Below are 7,445 nucleotides of genomic sequence, written 5' to 3' on the forward strand. Positions count from 1 at the left end.
CTATGATAATAAAGCAATCATGGACTTGAGATATTAATAAGAACTAGTTGACTATTATAGTGAGTTCCATCACTCTCTTTAAATCTGGCAAAACAATGTTTTTTTTTTATCATTTTAAACATTTTTGAAAGCATTTTAAAAGAGAATTGTTATTATTTATATGTATAGAAGACACACAATAGTGCACTCATTGCCTAGTTTGGTGGTGAGTTCTTTTGCCCTCACCTTTCCCAGTTTGGCCCACAAACACAGGTTTTTTTTTTTTTTTTTTTAAAGATTTATTTATTTGTCCATACAAGAACCGGCGTACAGGCCAGATGTGCGGGAGGATGAGAGGACTCACCAGAGACAGACTGGGGAACAGAACAGGCAGACTGATGAAATACACTGCTGAGGGGAGCAGCAGGCGAGACAGGAGAGGTCTGCTGCGCCATGTGGGACCCTCGCCATCTGGCTGGGATCAAACCAGCGCTGCAGGGGTTGCTGACAGCCTCACAACTCTGCGCTCAACCACCTGCGCCACCAGGGGAGGCCCAAGCCACAGGTTTTGGACCAGGACGTTGCCTTTGTAGTGACATTGGATTTTCATCATATCTGTCAGTGCAATTGGTCTTTATGGTTGTACACATTTTCCTATGGACCAACCGCCCTGGCCTCACCGTCCTCTTGATCATGCAGTAGGGAACCCTCTCTCACAGGCCAGGCAGGAAGATGACCAACTGGATGGGGTCCATGCCATGTGCAGTCACTACCAGCTGAGCCTTGTTGTTTTCCACCAGGGGATCAACAATATTAACCCCTGCTCGAAGGACAGGAGGCCTCGTAGTAGGGAAATCCCCTTTGCCAGTAGCTTTGTTTTCAGTTTGGTGCCAACAGCAATCTCTGCTGCTTCTCTTGCTTGGTCTCTGGTCTGGACTTGTGGGCCAGCTTAAGCAGCCCAGCAGCTGTTTTGTGTTCCCAGGTCTGAGTTGCTGGTTAATGGCAGAAGGCACTTTCAGCCACTGATAGGAAATTACCCCTTGCCTCTGTAGCTGGTGTAGTAGGGTCATTTGACCAGTGGGTGACCTCCCTTCTGGGCTGGATGTGTTGTCCAAAGCCAAAATTCTGGGGCCTTTTCTCAATAGGGGAATTACCACCTTCTTGGGCTCTTGCTTCTTCATAGCAGCAGGTGCATGGGCCACCTTCCTCCCCTTGGCCCTTCCTCCTTTTGACATTTAGGCAGCTGCAGATTAGAACTAAATAATACAGTTTTGGAGCTACCTATTAAAGTGAGCATCCATCATTTTGAGAAAATAATGAAAATTATTAATAGAGAGAAAGAGTTCTTAGGGCCAAATGAAGAAATTCTGAAGCTGGCTATTTGAGACAAATATTACCTTTCATTTTTTTAAAGATTTATTTATTTATGCATATAAGAACTGGGGTACAGGTCAGAGGTGTGGGGGGTAAAAGAATTCACCAGACACAGAGTAGGGAGCAGAACAGGTAGACTGACTGAAATACACTGCTGAGGGGAGCAGCGGGTGAGACAGGAAAGGTCTGCTGTGCCATGTGGGTAGCTCCCTGGCTGGCCTGGTATTGAATTCGTGCTGCAGAAGCTGAGGATAGCTTCACAGAGCTGTGCTTAACCCCTTGAACCACCTGGGAGGCCCATAAATATTACCTTTCATTAATAAATGTTGAAGTAACTATTTTTAAGGACATACATTGGGATATAGAATGTGTCAGGTCTCAGAGAACCACTCACCATTGTTTGTAGCACGGTTCTTACTGTTTCTTGACTTGTTTTCTTGGTTGCTTTCTGTTGGGCTCTTGGTCTGAATAGCACATTGGGGGTGGAATAGTGAGTGACATGCATGACTGTTGAGAATGTTAAAAAAAACACAGAATTGATATTGGCATTCTTATAATTACGTATGTTATTTCTTTATTTTCAGTTTAATTAATAAGCTCAAACCTGGTGTCATTAAGAAGATCAATAGATTGTCCACACCCATAGCAGGTTTGGTAAGTAATAAATCATCTTAAAAACTAGATTTGTTTTTGAAATGTAAAACAGTGGGCATAAACAGGTTTTCTTATCTGGATTTATCATAGAAATTAAGCTTGCGGATTTTTTTGCTCAAGAAAACTATTTCTAGTAATATCTTTTTTATATCTCTAGTTCTATTTTCCTTCTGTCAGGAGGCTTTTATATTTTTTTTTTTTGGTCTGTTTTGATTTGGTGCCCTCAAATGTCATCTATCCCTTTCTCGGTTTATTTCTTCCACATGTTGCTTTTGTTTAGAGTCACATTCTGATCTCGGCACATATTTTTTGTTAATTGACTACAGTTTAGGGAGGCTTTCAGATGTCCCACAGTTTTTACATTTTTGGTGTTCTCTTACACACAGGTCTTGGATATATTTGTCAAATGCTCAAGAGCTGCTAACTTTTTTCTTAATATAATGTGTTTTCCCCAGCATCCTATATGATGGGCAAGTCTCTCTCTGTATTTTCCTCAATAATATCCATAAAGTGACTATGGATGATTCTCTAGATTGTGTTTAACTTTAAATGCAAAATTTCGCATGTGAAAAATACCCCACACTACCATATAAATGGTGGCTTAAGGCACTTGACAGACCTATAATAAGGTGGAGTTATATCTTTGGAAATAAGTAATTTATAACTGAATGCAAATGATGAATAATTTCCAAAATTTAGCAACCCTGAAGAATGAGGGCTGGTGACAGGAATCAGTTTAAAAATGTAATTTTATAAAATAATGAGGTTTAAACAGCTAATAACTGCAGTGTAACAAACAACAGCTATGTTATCTTAGGGGTAATCAAGCTGTTTATAATACATTCAGAACCTTCTCTTTGACTATTCATATTTTCAGCTGTTAAAGGCAGAAAGAAATAAAGGTGGGAGTACCAAAATATCTGGGTTTTCAGCTGGCATGAATAAGTATCTCATCAAACTTTTGACAGGAATAAGTTGGTTACAGAGTGTTTATTATTAGAAAAAATCCATCTAGGAGAGAAGAAAAGAAGAGGTTATTATAATTTCCTGTTTTATCCTTTAAACTTTCAGAATATTACTGTTTTCTTTTGAAATGTAGAATATTTAAAAATATATATTATACGTTACATATATAATATATGAATATATAGAGTTCACAGAGCAATTGGGCTTAAATGTTAATTTATTCCCTCTTAACAAGTTGTGTCTGTTCCATATCAATCATGACTAGACAGGTGACATGACATTTTTATTACTCTTAAACTTGGTCAGCTAGGAAACCTATGAACATATATACATACACATATATATGAATTCTAAAATATTGTGGAGAGGAAGGTACTGCTTAAGGAATAAAATGAAAGAAATTTGGTTTTTGAAGTCTTTCTAGGAAGAATCTTTGAATTTAGTAAGAGAAATAATGTTTATATGAGAATAACATAAAATATCTTCTATGAAAATTAGAAGCTTGAATTATATTGAAAATACCTGTCTTTACAAATGGTTTGAGTTATTCTTAGTTTAATGCTTAGGTTTTAAGTTGTCATTTTTTGGATCATTTACATGCATTTTAAATGAAATTTGTCTTTGATCTCAATCAAACACCCCACATATTTGGAATGTTTGAACGGTGGTGGTTTGTTGTTATTGGCCACGAGAGGTTTTATTCAAATTTCTGATTTTATGATTAGAAAAAAAGCACAAATGTATTTTATTTTTAAATCCACAGTTCTCTCCAAGTATTTCTATTTTAGGTTTCAGAAATTCTATCTAGTTTGGATTTTTATCTCTAGAAACTAAAAGAAATGTATTTCTGCTATGTTAAATAAGATGGTTTTCTAAATATAGGGACCCAATCATTTTCAGTTGGATTCAGGCACTTAAGAGTGACCACAGCCACAGAACTGGGCTTGACCCAGGTGGTTTGAAGTCATTACATGCCTCATTTCACTCCTTCCTTCTATGCTGTGTGTTAGGATGGCGATATCAAAATTTCTCAAAGCCTCAATTTCAAGTGTGAATTAGAACTCCAGCTTTTACCTAGTAGGTTGTGATGGGGATGAAGAGGGGTGGTATAGAGCTAGTCTGACATACAGATATTCAGCATATTGATTGCAGCATATTGATTCTTACAACAAATAATTGAGTGTCTGCTAAATTGAGAGTTTTTCTGGTTTGTTGGAGGAAATATATCAGATATATTGGAGCAACCAATGATGATAAGGACCTTACCGTCAAAGAGTCTGCTTTCCAGTTGGGGGAGCAGGGACTGGACAATAAATTAACAAATGATACGCCTAGGTTTATTGCAGCACTATTTACAATAGGTAAAACCTGAAACAACCCAAATGCCCAGAGATACATGATTGGATCAAGAAGATGTGGTATATATGCACAATGGAATATTATTCAGCAATCAAGAAAGATAAACTTATGCCATTCGCAGCAACGTGGATGGAACTATAAGGAATTATGCTCAGTGAAATAAGCCAGAAGGAAAAAGAAAAATATCAGATGGTTTCACTTATAGCAGGAATATAGGGGAACACAATAGGATATCAGTGTAAAAAAATAATAACACTACAAAACACAACAAAGCAAAGATGAACAATTATAAGTCAGAGACATCCTGCAGGGAAGGAGGCGGGACAGGGATCAGAGGGAGGGAGGGAGGAGCACAGGGGACTACGGTGATGGTGCACGGGTGCACTGGGGAAGGAAACTCTATGGGGACTACACCTGAGGGGGTGGGGGGAGCAAATATTGTTTAAAAATGAACAATGATGTAAAAAATAATATAGATTCTGTCTAAAAAAATTAGCAAATGAGAAAGAAAGCACCATATAAAAAATATTCTGTGGAGAATTACAGCAGACTGGCATTTGTTGAACACCCAAGAGCAGTTGTAGTATAATTGGAAAACACTGACCTCGAGAATTTTCCAAAAAGGAGTATGTCCGGAGCCTTAGTTTTTGACACTTACAGAAGATAGATAAGACAGTGGAGCCAGACTCTTCAATTACTGGTAATTTTTGTGTTCACAGCACCTAACATAGTGCGTGATACATATAGGAGATAAATGATTTTTCTTTTGAATGAACAAGATTTCCATTGTGAAAAATAGCAGCCTTTAGAATTATGTCTTTAATGGGGTAGTGTTTTAAATTGAATTTTGTCCTTCCTACCACCACCAAAAGATATAATATATTGAAGTCTTACCCTTGTACCTCAAGATGTGACTTTATTGTGGGATAAGGTTGTTGCAGATGATGTAATTTGTTTGAAGGTGAGGTCATAATAGAGTAGGGTGGGCCCTTAATCCCAAAATATAGAGCTGGCCATATGAAGCCTGATATGGGAAGAGTGCTATGAGACAGCTGAGGATTGGAGTGATGCATCAACAGGCCAAGGAACATCAAAGATACTAACGAACCACAGTAGCTAGAAAGAGAGGCAAGGAAGAATTCTCCTGCAGTTTTCATAGGGAGCATGACTTTGTGGACACTTTGATTTTGGACTTAATAGCTCCAGAGCTTTCAGACAATAATTTTATTGTGTTTAAGCATCCTACTTTGTGATACTTTGTTATGTTAGCCGCAGGAATCTTATAGATAGGTTAGACAAATGTTTTTGTTAACACTTATTATTTTTATTTTTATTTTATTTTTTTATAGAGGCATGTTTTTATTTATTTATTATATTTGTTTGTTTGTTTTGTTTACACATGCACTGGGTACAGTGAGAAGCGCGGGAGGGCGAGAGAATTCACCAGAGCCAGAGCGGGGAGCAGAGCAGGCAGAAGGACCGAAGTACACTGCTGAGGGGAGCAGCGGGTGGCAGGAGAGGTCTGCGCACCATGTGGGACCCTCCTCCGGTGGCTGGGGAGCAGCCGGGGATCGAACCGGCGCCACGGAGGCCGCGGGCAGCTTTGCAACCCAGCTCTCAACCGCTGCGCCACTGGGGAGGCCCAACACTTATTATTTTTAAAAAAAGCTTTTCAGTTTCTGAAGAGGTATTAAGTTATTCTTCTAAATCATATACAGTATTGTAAACCAATATTGCATCAAAAATGAATAAAATTTCTTATTTTGAAATACAGATTTATAGGAAATTGCAAAAACAAACAAATCAAAACAACAATACAGAGGGGACCTCTTTACCCTTCACCGTTTCTGCCAGTGGTAACATCTTGCATAACTATAGTGCAGTATTAAAGTCAGGAAGTTGTGCTCACTTCGGCAGCACATATACTAAAATTGGAATGATACAGAGAATATTAGCATGGCCCCTGCACAAGGATGACACGCAAATTCGTGAAGCATTCCATATTTTTGATCCAGCAATTCCACTCCTAGGTATTTACCCAAAGGACACAGAAACATCAATTTCAAAGAGCACCTGCACCCCTATGTTTATAGCAGCACTGTTTACAATAGCTAAGCTTTGGAAACAGCCCAAATGCCCAAAAATAGATGACTAGATCAAGAAGATGTGGTACATATACACCATGGAATATTACTCAGCATTCAAAAAAGATAAACACATGCAATTTGCAGCAACATGGATGGCGCTGGAAGGGGTCATGCTCAGCGAAATAAGCTAGAAAGAAAAAGAAAAATACCGGATGGTCTCACTCATAGCAGGAATCTAGAAAACTTAAATAAGGGACCAGGAAAATGAATAACTGTAAGAAAGTGAAAATCAGAATCAACAAAAAACTATGAACCAGAGACACTCTTTGGGGGGTGGGGGGCGGGAGGGGAGGGATTGGAGTCAGAATGGGGTGTTGCAATTGTATGGGGAATATAAAAATAAAATTTATTATTAAAAAACAAAAAACAAACAAAAAATAACGTCAGGAAGTTGACATTTTTACAATCCACAGTCCTAATCAGATTTCACCAATTTTACATGCAGTTAGTGCTTTTCAGCAACAAAGCACAGAGATGCTTTCAAGATAAGTAAGACATTTTATTTTAAGGATTTTTCAGAGGACTCCCCTGTTCATGCATTGCGCAGCCATAAACATGGTAGCCATATGCTACATGAAATTACTTTTTTCTGCTCCATTTCTAACATGAAATGTCATCTTAGTTGAGGCTCCCAAGGGGGGAATCTGAACAGTTCAGGTACCTTCCCTTTGCCTACTGCAGATAGCATAGCTCACTGGCCAGGCTGCAAATGAGTTCCTTGAAAAGGCAATCATCTTGACTAGCTGCACTACAGTCAGGAGTGTGAGTTTCCCTTGGCTCACTCAGGTGTGTGTTGAAGGAGAGTCTACAAAGGAGGTATGTGCAGGGTACATACAACCAAGTTGTGTCAAATATGGTAAGAATTGCACAATTTCTGTGTACAGGTTTCTTAAGCTGAGTGGTTATAGTGCTCCAAATCCCTGCTTCCAATACTCCTTTTGACGCTTTCCTTCACCTATACCTATT

The 7,445-nt window shown here is 38.7% G+C and overlaps 1 pseudogene across 1 annotated transcript; it reads right to left on the minus strand.

Annotated features, from left to right (window-relative positions):
• Positions 1-692: 692 nt before the first annotated feature.
• LOC311171868 (large ribosomal subunit protein eL8-like) lies at positions 693-1,214 on the minus strand (annotated as a pseudogene). Its single transcript has one exon. The product of its transcript is annotated as a large ribosomal subunit protein eL8-like (transcript).
• Between the last annotated feature and the right edge of the window lie 6,231 nt (positions 1,215-7,445).

The sequence above is a fragment of the Talpa europaea genome (genome assembly GCF_964194135.1).
Source record: "Talpa europaea genome assembly, chromosome: 6".
In the NCBI taxonomy this organism is placed as follows: Eukaryota; Metazoa; Chordata; class Mammalia; order Eulipotyphla; family Talpidae; genus Talpa; species Talpa europaea.